Source organism: Vicia villosa, linkage group LG6 (genome assembly GCF_029867415.1).
Source record: "Vicia villosa cultivar HV-30 ecotype Madison, WI linkage group LG6, Vvil1.0, whole genome shotgun sequence".
In the NCBI taxonomy this organism is placed as follows: Eukaryota; Viridiplantae; Streptophyta; class Magnoliopsida; order Fabales; family Fabaceae; genus Vicia; species Vicia villosa.
In genome coordinates, this window is record NC_081185.1 from 89,548,214 (window position 1) to 89,568,030 (window position 19,817).

The 19,817-nt window shown below is 36.1% G+C and overlaps 1 protein-coding gene across 1 annotated transcript in view; it reads left to right on the forward strand.

The window, feature by feature from the left end:
- The window catches only part of LOC131614102 (uncharacterized), a 63,982-nt gene that overhangs the window by 1,569 nt on the left and 42,596 nt on the right, over positions 1–19,817 (forward strand). The window lies entirely within an intron of this gene.

The following is a 19,817-nucleotide window of genomic DNA, read 5'->3' on the forward strand; positions in this document are numbered from 1 at the left end:
TTATAATTATTATATAAATATATAAATTAAAACACTCATTTTTTTAATTTTTTTTGTAAATACATAATGATTATTATAAATATATAAATATATAAATAAAAAATTATAACTCATTTTGTAAGTGAAATTATTTTAATTTTTTTAATTAAAATTATTTTAAATTTTAAAATGTGAATCAGAATAGAAATATATAACAATTATTATTCATAACTAATAAATTATATCAAAATATATAATAATTATTATTTATTACTCATAAATTATATCAAAATTATAATATATAAATTAATTCATATCCTAAAATTAATTTTTGGAATTTTTAGATTTTTTTTGTTTTTTCGGAGATGCATCTCCGAATTAATCAAAATCCCAATTTTTGGGATTTTTTCGGAAATGCACTTCCGAAGTCTGAAAAAATTTAGAAAAAAAAATATTTCGGAAATGCATTTCCGAAGCAGGGGTAAAATGGGATTTTCGCTGCCCATAGGGAGGTGGGTAAAGAAAAAACCTAATATTTTTTACATTATATTTTAAGTTATCCATTTTAATTTTTCTAAAGTTATCTTCTCTAAAGTTTTTTTGTTCAATCTCATCACATTTATTTCTTTAATTTTTCGTGAATCGTTTCTTCATAATTTGTTTATTTTTAAAATTTTACAATTTTAGTAATTTGAATAAACATTGAAATAGAAGTGATTTACAAAATAAATTTAAAAATAAATGTGACGATATTGAAAAGACGAGAGTAACACTTTTTTTTTAAGGGTCATACCCTAAAATTTGCCCATAATATTTAATCATATTTTAGTCCATCTGACTTTTAAATGCTCAAAGATCTCCAATTACTCAAAGCTACCTACCTCCTAAACGAATGCCTTTGAACTAGGGTTTTGATCTTCTCAAAGAGAAATCAACTTCTGATACCTCAACTGGACTCCATGACCTCTCATATGCTCAAAAGGGTCCTCATGCCAAGTTGCAAGCTCTGATTCATAAGATTGCTCAGACAACAGTTCAAATAGTCAACAGTCGACTATTTTGACCTAAAAGTCAACTGTGGTCAAAGTACAGTCAAAATTCCTAATTTTTTGTCAACATCCTCATTTTGAAGTATCATTCATCATTTGATCAAGGATTGATCATGATTCATCAAGAAAAGCTCCAAAATCATCAAAAATCTAAGTTTCTAAATTAGGGTTTTTAAAGAGAAAGTCAACCCAACTTTGACCAGCCATAACTTTCACATGGAAAGTCCGAAATTTTCCATCCAAAGCTCAATTTGAAGGAAATTTAATTCTCTACAATTTTGTCTATCACATGCCAAGGCCAAAAATGCATCATTTGAGAGATATGAGCCAATACATTACAGGTCCTTCTAAGAGCTCGCAAAAAGCAGTTTTTTGTCAGGAGCCATATCTTAAAGATAAAATCTCCAAATGCAAAAAAGCTTCCAAAGGGGCTTATAGAGGACACCTTGAGCTTTCCAAAAAGTCCTAGAACATCTTCAGAGGATAAAAATTGAGAGAGTTATGATCGACAGAAGTTGGGTGAAAAATTGGGGAATGCATGAAACCCTAAGTGAGCAAATTCAAATTTTGGATAATGGGCCTATAATATTGTGTTGTCCACGTGACAAGGAGATTATAAGAGGCCCATAGATCATTTTTCATTTATTTAATGGTTTTATTTCATTTATTCTTGAATTTATCAATTTAAATTCAAAATAGATCAAATAAAATCATAAGATATTATATGATTAATCCTCCAAATATTTGATCAATCCAAATTGACCTAGAAATCAGAAAAATTCATGGAAAAAGAAATTGGAAAGAGAATGAAGCTAAAATAGAAAGATTGCATTATATTTCCAATCAAATATTCTCAATTTTCTTTCTCATCAATAACATAATTTGATTGCAAATTTTCAACCCTAATTCACACATTATATATTTCCCTACTATTCAGTCTTAAGGATTCACGAAAAAGCTTGCCTCAAACTGCCTCTCAAAAGTTCCCAAAAGTTCATATCTAGAGCATACCAATTCTGTACGTTCCAGCCACTTGCAATCAGAAGTATCGTCTCCAATCTCTTCCTGAGACGATTTAGAGTAAGTATGGATCCAAACATGAATCCCGTAACGTGCAAACACTCATAACATGCATGTTCATATTCCTTCACAATTATGATTTTCGTTTTTTATCATCCAACGCGTATTAATTCAATTTGATGCTTTTAACGTGTTTATATTAGCGTGTATAACAGGTTTGAATCATCAGAATCGGGCTATCCAAACTAGAACGTGCATCACCATAGCTAGGGCTCATGGAAGCCAAGATTTCGTGTTCCCCTTTTTAGGCCGTTTCAGATTAAACTAACATCACCTATGAATTTGTAGGGGTCTAATTTGGGGATCTGGGTGGTTCTTTGTTGCGTGTGATCTTTATTTTGCAGGTTCCAAGTTTTTACAATCGCTGGCCATGAACTGGTAGAGGAATCCGCAGGAAAATTCGCGGCTATTTCCGCAGCAAATTCCGTAGGTGCCTGCGAAGAAGATAATAAATAGTGACTTTGACTCTTGGACCAAGGCGTGGAAGCATGCAATTCGCGAGTCAAACTAAGGCCTTCCTCTCCCCTCCTGCGATTGGTTTTGAGCGTGGTGTAGGGGCCCTACTTTGACCGGTGTTGAAATTCTCCACTCACTTTTATTTAATCTATTTATTTATTGATGATGGTACTTTTAACAAGAAACGTGCCTTGTATAATTGGTAACCAGCAGGTGCATTCAACCTTATGGGGGCTGGTTCAATCCCCATACAATGCAATTATTTTTCAAGAATTTTCTTGTAACAAATCCTGTATAGGAACAACCCTAACGACTATGGTACTCTTGCGATCCTCACCATCCGAATTTCATTGGGATTAAATCCAAGCTCCTAGGAAAGGATGGTACTTTTTTATATTATTTTATTTTCGTTTTTAAACCTTTATTTATTTCCTTTTGTTTTTATTTAATTTAAATGTTTTTATTATTATAATAATTTCACATAATTATTAATTTAATCGACACTCGATTTTTCTCATAAACATTAAAAATAATTATTTTTTTTACAAGAAAAATTATTATTTTTATATATACTTTTAATCAATTAATTTTAAATATTTGTTAACCTCTAGGCATTTATCAATCCTAATAGCCTTAGTTTTTTGGTAGGTGTTATCCACTAACGCATTTTTAAGCCTTGTAAACCTTTTGGGTCACAATAAGTTTTCTTAAATAACCCTTTTAGGTTTAGGGTTAGGGTTTGTAAACCTTTAGGGTTTGTAATCAGTTAGGGTTTAAGATCAGTCAATGCACTAACCTTTTTCTGTCTTTGTTCAAATTTTCAGGATTAATCAAGATTCTCCGATTACGCGTCATGCCAATCAAAAAGCTAAGTTCCGATTCTTTTCTTATTTAAATTTAATTTTTACTTTTGCCTTATCGGTTCAATTAGGGTTTATTTCATATGTTAAGGAACTTATCTTACACTCACCCCTATTATCTTCATTTTAATTTTCAGGGTCAATGGATGGAAGGTTCGAGGGAGATCAAGGCATTCAATTTTTAAAACTAATTATTGATCTTTCTTATTTTTTCCGTTTGTTAATTTCCCCCATCCCCGCAGGTGTTTATTGTAATAGCGTAGGAACTTTAATTTCTGCCTTTAGTTTCCGCTCACTTTAAACTGCGTGGTTAGTAATCCTAGGGAGTGCAAGCTTTGAATTGAACATAGAATCGCCAATAATGACAAGATAAATTATCTAAATTGAATCACGTGATTATTGCACCCACACACCTTTAGGGTAACCCTTCTTGTTGCCTGTTGCCTTATTATTTGTTGCCTTGTTGCCTTAATTCTATCGCCTAAAAATAGTCAAGTCCCTCGATTCCGAGGATACCTAAAGCAATGTTGCCTTCAAAGTTATTGAAACTCCCTCGAAGTTGCCTCGGTAAAAGATGACTGTCTCAATTGCTAAGGTATCCTCGCATGATGCCTAAAAAGATAAAATGACTATTATATCCTTCCCTTAGACTACCTGCCCTCTTTATGGCATGGGATAGTCTTATGGCGAACGATAAATTCTCGATGACCCTTCAACATCCAATTGAAAGACTTCCTGCCCTCTTATGGTATAGATAGACCCTTTCGCCCGAAAAGCTAAAAGAACGAATTTTAAAACTTAGGGTAGTTGCTATTAGTTGCTTGCTCTTATTCAAATTCAAAATTCAAAATCTTTTCCCACTTCTTTCCAAAGAAGCATTTCAAAAAGACTACGCTTATTTACAAGCTAAAGTTCTTATTCAAATTTCTATTCACACCCTACTTTTCAAACAAATCAAACATTTTTGAAAACAAAGTGAGCTAAGCAATTAAGAGCCCGTGGATAACCATGGATGCAAAGGGTGCCTTACACCTTCCCTTTGTATAACTTACCCCCCGAACTCAAAATCTTTTTAAAGGTCTTTTCCTGTTCTTTTAGCCTTTCTATAAATTGGATAAAATAAAAGTCGGTGGCGACTCTTGCTTACCACGACATTTTAAATAAAGTCAGTTCACCGTATTACAGAACTGGCGACTCTGTTTTGGATTTTTTCGAATAAAAGCGGGGTCACCTTAGAGTTAGGATCACTTTAAACTTGTTTGATTTGTTTGCTTTATCTTTAAAGGTTGTTTTGGGTATTCTGCTGTGTGAAAGATCCTACACCCGGATCTAGTGTACCTTAGGTATGTGGCAAGAGACCAGGGAGGTTGTACGACATGTATCATTATGGTTGAACTGGTGGCCACCGTTAGTGCGATGCTTTGGTTTGTCCTGATGGCCCTTGAATATGATCGAGGAGACATTTGGCTACCGTGTGGTGTCATAAGCACTAATTCGCCCTTAGAACCCTAGTTGAACTTGACTTTGGCCTATAGGAAGTAGCGAGATAGCTGGCTTTGGAATCCTGACTGAAGCCGATTGATACTCGATGCTACACTCATTGAGATTGGACTCTAGGGATGCTTTTGGCTGGCCGATCGAGTGCCATGTTGAGACAATGCCCGCGAGAAAGATCAGGGATATGAGCACCATAGAACCCGGTTACTATTCTAGAACAGGTTGAACCAACTAAACTTCAGTGGGGAGGGTACTTACCTACGAACTTCATGCAAGCCCCTAAACCTAATGACACTTATGTGACTTGCTTGTGTGTGCTACTAACCCTTTCGTTTCCTTGCAGGTTTTTCTTGTAGGACTTGTTTGTCCTTATCACCTTACGTTTTGCCTGATGCATTGCATCCGCATAACATCATGACATCATGACATCATAACATTGCATGTTTACTAACCCTTTCAAGGATCTTAGGGATTTAGGGCGCACAATTTTAGGTACTCTTATCAAGGACCGAATTCCTAATCATGGGGCAAGAGGATTTATTTTCCTCTGGCCACATACCTTCCAATTCAGAGACTTAGTACCTATCAAGGGGCAAGAGGATTTATTTTCCTCTAGCCATATTCAGAAGTATCCCGAATCAGAGGCGATGACCCACTCGATATGGTGAGCTTGATTCTTAAAGAAGGACGTGCCAAGAAGAAAGTCAAAATTCTTCAGATGAAGCTGTGACAGATTCAATGTCTAAATGTCGCTAACTAAATTCCTAACAATCCTTGAAAAACATTGCATCTGCATTCATAACATTGTATAGCAGGTTTCTTACAATAGGTCTCTCATCCTTCCTTGCTGTTTATTTCAGCATCATGAATCTCGAACAATCAGTTAAGGATCTCCAAGCTCAAAACACTGAGTTCCAAGCCTTGATTCTGAATTAGTCCAAGGGGCAAGAAGAGCTGAAAACCATGCTGACCAAAAAGAAGAATAAGAGGGGCAAAAAGACTCTGAGGAAAAAGCTTAGACCGATCTTGCAACTCAGGGAAGCCGAAGTCTCTGAAGACAGTGACGAAGATGAACAAGATGATGATGTTAGTATCAAAACTGATGCAAAAAGTAACCATGATTCTGCCAAGCCCTCTGAAGAAGAAGAAGAGGACTATCACCATGAGGATGAACATCCTGATGACAAATACAAGCTGTTGGAAGAACGCATGAAAGCCATGGAAATTCAAAAGATACCTGGCTTAGATTTTGAGGAACTAGGACTCATCTCTGGAGTTGTTATCCCTCCGAAGTTCAAGACTCCGACCTTTGCTAAGTATGATGGAGTCTCTTGTCCTAAACTACACTTGAGGTCTTATGTGAGAAAGATTCAGCCTCATACTGCTGATAAGAAGCTCTGGATCCATTTCTTTCAAGAAAGCTTATCTGGAACACAACTCGAATGGTACTATCAACTAGAAAGTACCAACATCCGTACTTGGGAGGATTTGGTTGTTGCTTTCTACCAGCAATACGAATATAACTCTGACCTTGCACCGACTCGCGTGCAACTACAAAGCATGTCTATGGGACCCAAAGAAAGTTTCAAGGAGTATGCTCAAAAATGGAGAGATCTAGCTGGAAGAGTCAAACCTTCCTTGGCTGACAGATAGATGGTAGATATGTTCATGAATACACTGACTGGCCCTTTCTATAGTCATATGCTGGGAAGTTCATCATCTGGATTCACCGAGCTTATACTGACTGGGGAACGTGTTGAAAGTGGTATCCGAAGCGGTAAAATTCAAATGGCTACATATTCTAATACCTCAAAGAAAGTGCACAATGAGAGGAATGAATCTAATATTGTGGGGACGATCGTATCCTCTAATCAAGCGGTGATACGACAAGGGGGCAACCAGCGTAAACCAAGCACATCTAAAAGACAATTCACAAAGATCAACATAACTTTGGCTGAAGCGTTACAACAGTTACTGAAAGCAGGGTTGATTACCTTAAAGGATCCTCCTCTGAAGCCCAATACCTTATCTCATCAATATAATCCTAATGCAAGATGCGCTTATCATTCTGACAGCATTGGGCATGACACTAATGATTGTTGGCCATTGAAGAACAAAATCCAGGATATGATCGACGCTGGAGAAATTGAGTTCAACTCTCCTGCAACCATGCCTAATCACAACAAGAGTGCTAATATTGTGGATGGCTAGAAGGGTGGACTTTAAGATCATTAGTTTTACTTTCAGTTGCAATTTCTTTTTCTGTTTGTTTAAACATTCGACTTATGATAGACATTATTTGATTTAATAATCATCATCAGTGCATTGCATATGTTTGTCTTGAGTAATTTATTTCGCTATCACTCTTTTTAAACTATGTCTTTACTTTGCATATGTTTTGTGATACTCGACTCCTGTTAAAAGTTGTGTGCCTTTTGAGGGAGGATGGCGAAAACGATACCGCAACCTCATACAGTATGCTTTTGAGCGGACTATGCTGACGATGTACAGGCATTGTTTCAATTCCTAAACAGTGGAGATATAAGGATGTTAATCCCTCGTCAACCCCTTTGAGCCTAAGAAGTAGAAGTTTCTTTCTTGTACTAATTAAAACCCTTGATCATAACCTGGGGCAGGGTAGTTCTCAGTTAATTTGGCTGTGCATTCTATTTTAAGAGAATCATTCAGTACACCTTTCAACAAAGGTTTCAATCACAAGTGTTCATCCGCACACATCAAAGAATTGTTGGTCAATCAAAAGCCAATGATGGTTCATCAATCATTAAGCAAGGCAGTCAATATCTTTCAAAAAAATGAAAAAAACATATATACAAAGAAAAGCCTGCTAAGTCAAAAATCAAAAAGAAGACTTAGGCAAAAATCAAGGCATCCCGCTGACTGTAAGCTCAAAATAGACAGTTCAGGCAAAAGTTAGGGGTATCAAAAAGACAAAAAAGAGAAGTCAATAAATTCCTGAACAACACAATGTTGTGACTACCAAAAGGAAGAAGTGACTGCCATCTCAAAAGTTCTCTTTGCTTGTGAACCATCATCATTCTCAAAGGTGCAAATCCAAAAGTGTCTTGGAACCTGAATGCATAAGTTGAATTAACTGAGCTTAGGAATGAAGATCATCACGAAGAGGGGTGGGTACAATCAAATTTTGAGCCTTTATCATTTGTTTCTTAAACCGTGAACCAAGCCACGTTACAACCCTTGAAAGTCCTAATTGAAGCATGGTTAGTTCGAAAGCATACTGTCACCAAAAAGGTATCCCGACTCCTTAAGGTTTACTACAAATGCTAAGTTGATATCCTGTTCTTTACAAACACCACGTTTTTATAAACATCATGCTTTTACATCTCCAGTTTTAATGCTTTTCAACAAACTCAAGACAGACATATGCATTGCATCTCATGAATTCATTATTAAACATATTCTGCTACATAATTTCAAATGTTAGCATCAGGAAGAATCTGCACAGGGTATGACTAATGACTAACAGTTATCCCAACAGACAAGATCACTCTATAAGCAATGTATACAAGGGGCATGATATGCTTTATCCAGTCAATACTTGGGCAATCAGGTCAAAATTCCGAGAGTCTCTCAAAGAATACAAATCAATCAGGGGCACGCACCCAAGTGGGTCTGAAGCTACTTCCCGATCATCCAGGGGCATCATACTAAGTACTAGGGGCATGTCATCCAATTTACGCATCTCATAAGGTCCTCACGAGGCGAATCTCTTCAAAATTCCCTAATAGCTGGGGCAAAGATGTGCAAAGCCTGTTTGACACTTCAACCAACACTCATTGGCGTGTCCCAATCAATACAAGTCCAAGAAAGGCAAGAGCTATAAATCACTGGGGGCAATATTCAAAGTATTCATGCCTTCCCACGAAGCCGGTTACACAGGATCATATCCCCACAGAGTAATCATTAAGAAGATACGTTCAAATGTTCTCGTCCCAACAAAGACTTAGTTCCTCAACGGAGTTTACATCTTCGACATTGTCGGTTCCCCGACACTTTTTCTCTTCTCCAAACAGGGTTATTCATCTCTCTTATCCCCGGTCAGGGTACATCAAGATCAATCATTCAAACCGCTTTCATCCCCAAGCAGAAATCATAAATCCCCAGCTACACATCTTCAAAACAAGATCAAATATCCAAGTCACAATGATACAGAGATTTATTTTCTCAGAACAACATCAGTCATACATCATATACATCACATACATATTCATACATTGCATACATTACTTCATGATAAACATACGGGTTTCTCATTTATTTGGAGAGACTCGTCATATAATACATCATGACATTGCATATTTCTAACTTTGTTTTCAGGTTCCGCCTCGACAAGCATTCTCTATCAGATATGGTCTAATGTATGACTCGTTTTGGTATTCTCAGACAGATATGGTCTAATGTATGACTCGTTCTGGCGTTATCCAACAGATATGGTCTAATGTATGACACGTTCTGGTATTCTCAGTCAGATATGGTCTAATGTATGACTCGTTCTAGCATTATCCAATAGATATGGTCTAATGTATGACACGTTCTGGTATTCTCAGTCAGATATGGTCTAATGTATGACTCGTTCTGGCATTATCCAACAGATATGTGGTCTAATGTATGACCCATTCCTGTATTCTCAGTCAGATATGGTCTAGTGTATGACTTGTTCTGGTATTCTCCTTCAGATATGGTTTAATGAATAACTCGTTATGATGTCCTACTTCCAGATATGGTCTAATGTACGACTCGTTCTGGTATCCTTCCTCAGATATGGTCTAGTGTATGACTCGTTCTGGTATTCTCCTTCAGATATGGTTTAATGAATAACTCGTTCTGACGTCCTCTATCATATATGGTCTAATGTATGACCCGTTATGGTATTCTATTTACAAGATCTAATTCTATCATCACGAACAGTGTAGACGCGATCATCTCTCCAAGATCTAATTCAGTTACTACGAACGGTGCTGACACGATCAACCTTCCAAGATATAGCTCTATCATCACAAACAAGGTAGACGCAATCAACTGTCAAAGTCTAAATTCTGTTACTACGAACAGAAATGACACGATTAACATTCAACAACTACTTCTCAACACTTCAAATTCAGATATAATCTAACGTACGATTCATTCTGACTTTCAAAACTTATCGAGACAGATGGCATCTTTAAGCCCATCACAATCAAACCCCAAGAATCAGGATGGCATCTTTAAGCCCATCTCCGACAATACTCTGCTTGGATGGCATCTTTAAGCCCATCTCCTACAAAAAGTCCCTACTTCAGCTAGGGCAAATTCTTGGGTATTCTAGTGTTCAATCCTCTTCTACCTTCAGATTTCGACAGGCACACAAGCCAATCTACATCCTCAGGTATAAGAAGATTGAACAGGGGTAGCTGTCATACCCCAAAATTTGCCCATAATATTTAATCATATTTCAGTCCATCTGACTTTCAAATGCTCAAAGATCTCCAATTGCTCAATGCTACCTACCTCCTAAACAAATGCCTTTGAACTAGGGTTTTGATCTTCTCAAAGAGAAATCAACTTCTGATACCTCAAGTGGACTCCATGACCTCTCATATGCTCAAAAGGGTCCTCATGCCAAGTTGGAAGCTCTGATTCATAAGATTGCTCAGACAACAGTTTAAATAGTCAACAGTCGACTATTTTGACCTAAAAGTCAACTGTGGTCAAAGTACAGTCAAAATTCCTGATTTTTGATCAACATCCTCATTTTGAAGTATCATTCATTATTTGATCAAGGATTGATCATGATTCATCAAGAAAAGCTCCAAAATCATCAAAAATCTAAGTTTCTAAATTAGGGTTTTTAAAGAGAAAGTCAACCCAACTTTGACCAGCCATAACTTTCACATGGAACGTCCGAAATTTTCCATCCACAGCTCAATTTGAAGTAAATTTAATTCTCTACAATTTTGTCTCTCACATGCCAAGGCCAAAAATGCATCATTTGAGAGATATGAGCCAATACATTACAGGTCCTTCTAAGAGCTCGCAAAAAGCAGTTTTTTGTCAGGAGCCATATCTTCAAGATAAAATCCCCAAATGCAAAAAAGCTTCTAAAGGGGCTTATAGAGGACATCTTGAGCTTTCCAAAAAGTTTTAGAACATCTTCAGAAGATAAAAATTGAGAGAGTTATGATCGATAGAAGTTGGGTGAAAAATTGGGGAATGCATGAAACCCTAAGTGAGAAAATTCAAATTTTGGATAATGGGCCTATAATATTGTGTTGTCCACGTGACAAGGAGCTTATAAGAGTCCCATAGATCATTTTTCATTTATTTAATGGTTTTATTTCATTTTTTCTTGAATTTATCAATTTAAATTCAAAATAGATCAAATAAAATCATAAGATATTATATGATTAATCCTCCAAATATTTGATCAATCCAAATTGACCTAGAAATCAGCAAAATTCGTGGAAAAAGAAATTGGAAAGAGAATGAAGCTAAAATAGAAAGATTGCATTATATTTCTAATCAAATATTCTCAATTTTCTTATCAATAACATGATTTGATTGCAAATTTTCAACCCTAATTCACACATTATATATTTCCTTACTATTCAGTCTTAAGGATTCACGAAAAAGCTTGCCTCAAAGTGCCTCTCAAAAGTTCCAAAAAGTTCATATCTAGGGCATACCAATTCTGTACGTTCCAGCCACTTGCAATCAGAAGTATCGTCTTCAATCTCTTCCTGAGACGATTTAGAGTAAGTATGGATCCAAACATGAATCCCATAACTTGCAAACACTCATAACATGCATGTTCATATTCCTTCACAATTATGATTTTCGTTTTTTATCATCCAACGCGTATTAATTCAATTTGATGCTTTTAACGTGTTTATATTAGTGTGTATAACAGGTTTGAACATCAGAATCGGGCTATCCAAACTAGAACGTGCATCACCATAGCTAGGGCTCATGGAAGCCAAGCTTTCGTGTTCCCCTTTTTAGGCCGTTTCAGATTAAACTAACATCACTTATGAATTTGTAGGGGTCTAATTTGGGGATCTGGGTGGTTCTTTGTTGCGTGTGATCTTTATTTTGCAGGTTCCAAGTTGTTACAATCGCTGGCCATGAACTGGTAGAGGAATCCGCAGGAAAATTCGCGGCTATTTCCGCAGCAAATTCCGTAGGTGCCTGCGAAGAAGATAATAAATAGTGACTTTGACTCTTGGACCTAGGCGTGGAAGCATGCAATTTTCCAGTCAAACTAAGGCCTTCCTCTCCCCTCCTGCGATTGGTTTTGAGCGTGGTGTAGGGGCCCCACTTTGACCGGTGTTGAAATTCTCGACTCACTTTTATTTAATCTATTTATTTATTGATGATGGTACTTTTAACAAGAAACGTGCTCAGTATAATTGGCAACCAGCAGGTGCATTCAACCTTATGGGGGCTGGTTCGATCCCCATACAATGCAATTATCTTTCAAGAATTTTCTTGTAACAAGTCCTGTATAGGAACAACCCTAACGACTATGGTACACTTGCGATCCTCACCATCCGATCTTCATCGGGATTAAATCCAAGCGCCCAGGAAAGGATGTCTGTGGTAGATGCTCACCAAGCAACCACACCCAATTTAAGCTAAGATTTCTAAACTATTTTTTTTTATTATTTTATTTTCGTTTTTAAACCTTTATTTATTTCCTTTTATTTTTATTTAATTTAAATGTTTTTATTATTATAATAATTTCACATAACTATTAATTTAATCGACACTCGATTTTTCTCATAAACATTAAAAATAATTATTTTTTTTACAAGAAAAATTATTATTTTTATATATACTTTTAATCAATTAATTTTAAATATTTGTTAACCTCTAGGCATTTATCAATCCTAATAGCCTTAGTTTGTTGGTAGGTGTTATCCACTGACGCATTTTTAAGCCTTGTAAACCTTTTGGGTCACAATAAGTTTTCTTAAATAACCCTTTTAGGTTTAGGGTTAGGGTTTGTAAACCTTTAGGGTTTGTAATCAATTAGGGTTTAAGATCGGTCAATGCACTAACCTTTTTCTGTCTTTGTTCAAATTTTCAGGATTAATCAAGATTCTCCGATTATGCACCATGCCAATCAAAAAGCTAAGTTCCGATTCTTTTCTTATTTAAATTTAAATTTTACTTTTGCCTTATAGGTTCAATTAGGGTTTATTTCATATGTTAAGGAACTTCTCTTACACTCACCCCTATTATCTTCATTTTAATTTTCAGGGTCAATGGATGGAAGGTTCGAGGGAGATCAAGGCATTCAATGTTTAAAACTAATTATTGATCTTTCTTATTTTTTCCGTTTGTTAATTTCCCCCATCCCCGCAGGTGTTTATTGTAATAGCGTAGGAACTTTAATTTCTGCCTTTAGTTTCCGTTCACTTTAAACTGCGTGGTTAGTAATCCTAGGGAGTGCAAGCTTTGAATTGAACATAGAATCACCAATAATTACAAGATAAATTATCTAAATTGAATCACGTGATTGTTGCACCCACACACATTTAGGGTAACCCTTCTTGTTGCCTGTTGCCTTGTTGCCTTAATTCTATCGCCTAAAAATAGTCAAGTCCCTCGATTTTGAGGATACCTAAAGCAATGTTGCCTTCAAAGTTATTGAAACTCCCTCGAAGTTGCCTCGGTAAAAGATGATTGTCTCAATTGCTAAGGTATCCTCGCATGATGCCTAAAAAGATAAAATGACTATTATATCCTTCCCTTAGACTACCTGCCCTCTTTATGGCATGGGATAGTCTTATGGCGAATGATAAATTCTCGATGACCCTTCAACATCCAATTGAAAGACTTCCTGCCCTCTTATGGTATGGATAGACCCTTTCGCCCGAAAAGCTAAAAGAACGAATTTTAAAACTTAGGGTAGTTGCTATTAGTTGCTTGCTCTTATTCAAATTCAAAATTCAAAATCTTTTCCCACTTCTTTCCAAAGAAGCATTTCAAAAAGACTATGCTTATTTACAAGCTAAAGTTCTTATTCAAATTTCTATCACACCCTACTTTTCAAACAAATCAAACATTTTTGAAAACAAAGTGAGCTAAGCAATTAAGAGCCCGTGGATAACCATGGATGCAAAGGGTGCCTTACATCTTCCCTTTGTATAACTTACCCCCCGAACTCAAAATCTTTTTAAAGATCTTTTCCCGTTCTTTTAGCCTTTCTATAAATTGGATAAAATAAAAGTCGGTGGCGACTCTTGCTTACCACGACATTTTAAATAAAGTCAGTTGACCGTATTAAAGTAAGCAATAAATATATTAATGGGAGAACTAAGGGTTCTCCAACCTTGATACACAAGACCGGCACGAAACCGACAAAATAGCGATATTACAAACCAAATACAATCACGATAAAAAAGACAACGGGTCTTTACAAAAATTGTAAAAATTACACTTGGAATATGTAATATCACCAAAAGAGGACCACCTCCACATCTGTCATACCCCAATTTTTGACCTAAGATACCACCTCATATCATTGCATATGCATCATTTGCATCTCTAACAAATTGCATAGCTTGTGTTTGCTACTTGTGACTCAGCAGGATTTAAACAAGAAATCACTCATCAGTACAAGTAACAATCAATTAGGGTTTTGTTCTCCCTTCATCTCAAATGAATCATCTTCATCTACAATCAACATTTGGTCCTCAGAGATTCATTTCAACAAGCTCAACAGCTTTGAATCGACTGAATTGGGGTTTTGACTGAAGACAGCACACTCCTGACTTTTGCTCAGAATTTGACCTAATGGCTTGGGACATGATATCAAGACCTCAAGTGCATCATTTTGACCTAATCCATTGGCTCATAACATCTCCTACACAAAGATTGATCAGACAAATCCTCAGATCAGAGTTTTGAACTATCAGGGACTGAAATCAGGGATCACATTTGGGAAACCCTAAAAACCCCCAGGAAGTCAATCAAAGGTTTCAATCATCCTCAAATAATCCCCATGACAATATCCAATGGAGATTACATCTCAATTCAAGATCCACAGTCATCAATTTCATCTGGTCGACAATTAGGGTTTTTGACCTAATTCACTAAATAACTGACTTTTTAATCAGGACATGGTGTCACAACTCAAACCATGGCTCAATATCCTCTAAATGCTTCAATGTGATCCATTCATTTGGTGAGGATAGCCTGTTTCATTTGAAATCTCCAGAAACGCGATTCGTCTGAAAAAGTCAACTGTACAAGATCACCATTGACTTTTGGGGAATTTTGGTCAACCATGATTTTTGAAGTTTTAAATCATCAATATATGATATGAGAAGTCATTTGATCAAGAAAAATCAAGAAAATCAATCAAGAATCAAAAAGTCAAAAGTTTGACTTTCATACTTAGAAAAATTTCTAAGTGTTTTTCAATGGTTTTTTCCAAACTTTGAAAGGGAATAACTCAAAATTTCACCTACAAACTGAAAAAAACTTCCAACATGAAAGTTGTAGATTTTGATCCAATGAACAACTTTGTCACATATAATTTTTTTTCATAAGATCAACCATTTAAGAGATATGGAGCTTCAAAGTTGGTATCTTATGAAAATTTCACTTAAAACTTCATTTTCTTCAAAGTTCATGGATCTTTTTCACCCACTTCCTTAAGGATCTTGAAGAAACTTTCAACTAGGGTTTTGAAGTGTGTAATATGAGCTTTCCAAAATGTCCAAGAGCATGAAAAAATATGGAGTGTAGCCATGGTTTTGAATTTTGACATTAGTGAACTTTTCACTTGAAATTACATGCCATTTTCACTAAGTTATGAACCAATTTGCCAAATGATCCAAGTAATGATGCATAGAAGCAATAATTGGTAGATATTTTCTGATTTAAGATCAGAATGGAAGAGGATAAGAAGCTTGAGAAATAACCATGGTTAAGTCACTTTTAACCATTTGCATTTAATGTGAAAGATTCCATTTTATCTCTTAAGCCAAATCATCATTCTTGATCAACTTGCAAGAGCTTTGTATTCAGAAACTTTGGCCTATAAATAGAGGTGCAAATCACTCTTCAATTCACACCAAAACCCCACAATTATAGGTTTTCTCTCTTCTTTCTTGAATTACAAGTTTCATAGTTTTCAAAGAGGTAGAAAACTCAACCTCCAAATCATTGAAGTTATGGCCAAAGTGATGGTTCTAACAACTCATAAACATCATATGGGATGTGTTTGAACCACTCACACACCCCAAATCGCCCCAAAACTCAGATTCACTTTTCAACCTCCATATGAACATCAAATGAGCCTTATCATGCCAAAATCCACACAAGCTCATTTCTGTCCAAACTAATGCTTCAAACACATTCCATATATCATATATGAGCTATACCAATCATCATCCATGACCTGAAACACCTCCATCATCAGATTCGATCCTCACTCCAAGCAACTGCAGATCGGGTCCCATGACTATGCTCAGATGAATTCAACTTGTTCCAGACATCCAGACACCTTCCATAATCATCATAGAAGCTATTCAGATTGATACAAAGCATCTGTAACACCTCCAGATCAAAATCCAATTCTCAGTTTGGCCGTTTTTGAGGTAAGTGCACTTGAACTTCAAACTCTACTCTCCACGCATCATAAATGAAATATGAACATACCATCTCATTTCTGCACACATGAGGATCATTAACCCTCAATCAATTGCATCATAACTTGCACATACACGATTTCACGATCAAATTCAGTTTTAGGGTTCTTCATGTTCATGCGAAAATTGCCCCCCTTAGAGTGAAAATAAATGAAATTAAAGGTCATCATCATGTTCCTCGTGAAAAACCGAGTGAGATAGACCCTTTGATTAAACAAAACAACACAGTTTTGAAGATTTTTGAAAATCAGTTGAAGGTGTGTTCTTGGCGCCAGTTTTGGTTTGGAAATTTCAAATGCTAAGTTTAAAATATAATTCAATAGAAGCATGTATATTACAAGCTGCGCGCGCAGCTCAGTTGGCAAGTGTTTTGAGTTGTGAGAGAGAGGGCGTGGGTTCAAACCCTAGTGGAGACAAAACCAATTTTTTACCACTTGTTTTCTTTCATTTTTTAACAAACTTCATCAATTAATTTAACCAATCAAAATTCATTATTTTTTCTTCATTTTTTACACACTTCTTATTTAATATACCTATTTTGACAATATCAAAAAAAATCATCAAAAAATATTTATTTAATATGTTTTTATTTAGGTTTAAAATGACTTATATTTAAGTATTTTTAATACTTTAAATATTGTTTTTTTCATTTAATTTTTTAACCTAATCACTTGTAAATTTTTTTTTGTGATCAAACCATAATCATTTAGGTCTTAATTAAGCATTAAAACTTGTTTTAACTTAATTAAGTTGACTTTTGTCAAATTCAAATCGTTTTAAAACAAGCGATCACGATTCTTTTCAAAAACGATAAACCATTTCTTTTTGATTCTCAAAGAAAACTTTTGATTAAATCTTTTTAATTGATCAATTGATTTTCAAAACGAAGTGGGGCCTCTCGAATATTAGAGAGTGTAAGTCCCATTTCTTTTCTTTTTGTACAGTTTTCAAAACATTCTTCAAAACAATAAAACTTCTTCAAAATAAACAATTTCAAACAATTTTCAAATCATTTTCAAAGCAACAAAACTCCAAAGAAACAAAACTTTTCAATATACCATGGGCCTCCATGTAGGTATAAGCCCCAAGCCCTTTTGTACATACCCATTCCAGTACATGAAATTAGGTATTTCATTGTACGCCTTTTGTACATACCTCGATCAGTTTGTTTTTTTTTTAAAACTTTGAATAACAAACCAAAAAATGAAGGTTTTCTTTAAATCTTCCCAAAAAATACCATGGGCCTCCATGTAGGTATAAGTCCCAAGCCCTTTTGTAAATACCTGTTTACATAGCTTTGAATAAATTCAAGTGGACCTCTCCCCGAGTGTGAGTCTCGAGCCCTATGTATACAAATGGAGCATGCTTACAGGTATATTTCCTTCATAAACTCCATTATATGCACACACACTTTGTCATATATAACTGTTCATATAACTGTTCATGTACTTGTGCATATTTGTTTGTACTTGTTCATATTTGTGATTGTGTTATATGCTTGTTCAACTTAGTACAACACTAGGTTCCCCATAGCCTCCTATTGGGCTTCGTGCAAAGAATCTCCCCTAGTTTAGGTTAGGACATAGAGTATGGTTTCCCGGTGAAATCGCTCTAAGAGCTCAAACCAACTATACCATGCCTCCCCTTGGGCTTTGTACAAACGAGTGACCCTCCCATAGCCTCCTCTTGGGCTTACAATGCAAGGACCCTGGATTGTCCCTCCCATAGCCTCCTCTTGGGCTTACAATGCAAGGACCCTCGGATAGCCTCCTCTTGGGCTTCGTACAAGGACCCACGGGCTTCTTATAAGCATCCCCCAAAATCCAAATCCAAATACCCTAGGAGATTAGACATTTTTCATCTCTATGCTAGGAGTATCTCTTATATATCATCACAAACAATCAATCAATCAAACTTTTTTGCCACAAGGCTGGCTAATCAATCAAACTTTTTGCCACAAGGCTGGCTAATCAATCAAACTGTTTTACCACCGTACTGGATGATTAATCAAAGTTTTTGTCACAAGGCTGACTTCATTGAAACTTTTGCCACGAGGCTGGCTGATTAATCAAAACTTTTTGTCACAAGGCTGACTTCATTGAAAGTTTTTGCCACAAGGCTGGTTAAACAAACAAACAAATCAAAGAGATGTATGTGATGATATAGATTAGATACATCTAGCATTTAGACGACATTTGTCTATTTTCCTTTGCTTCCACTAGCATAAGTGGGAACTACGATTGCTCTGACTTTCTCAACATCCCTTTGAGAATACGTAGGCACAAGGTCGATCCTTGGCGAGCAAAACAAAACAAAAAAAACCATTCAAACCTTAGCACCCGTAGACCCCGAGCTACAGATGCTCTGATTCCCTCTAAGGGATATGTATGCAGAGGATCGCGATGATCTTTGCGAGCATAATCAAACAAACACCTTAGGTCCCACCTATTTCACAACAGAACCTTCACCGTAACATAGAATGAAAAACAATAAAGAACCCTGTAGAGTACTACAGATACGTTGGGTGCTAATACCTTCCCTTCGTATAACCAACCATCTTACCCAAGATCTCCCCCCACTTTTAGGTTATTGCAGTTTTTTTCCTTTTCCTACTTTGGAAATAATAAAAAGTTTGGTCGAAACAAAGAAAAATCATTTTTTATGAGCACTCGAGCCCAAAGAAGGCATCAGGTGTCTCATCCACAAAAAAGAGGAACCAAAACGATTTTTCGCCCGCGACAGAAAAATGGCGACTTCACTGGGGACCATCTTTTTATTGTTTCCAAAGGAAGGGTTATTTCTAATTATTGTTTTTATTTTAATTTTTGTTACATGTGTGATTCTTTGGTTCTGTTACTTGTGTGGTTCTGTTACAAGTGATACATTATGGACAAATCCTAACCCGGATTAAGTACACATAAGAAATTAGGTGGAGGGTATAGTCATGTGCAGGCGCACTTGAGAATCCTTCCGCTCAGTGGAGGTTCCTTGTTGGTAATATATGTTTAGCATGCTTTCGTAGCGAAGACATTATTGCCGCATTGAACTGTAGAAGCTGAGTTGGCCGTAGAACCCCAACCCATCCTGGCCTTATTAGGACGTGGTGCAGAAACGATCCAGGTGAAGACTTGGATAGTTTTCATGCGGAGAACCACACTCAGACGAGTTTTTCTTGAGAATATTTCTGGCTCATCAGTTTAGTCGTGAAAGCCGGTAAT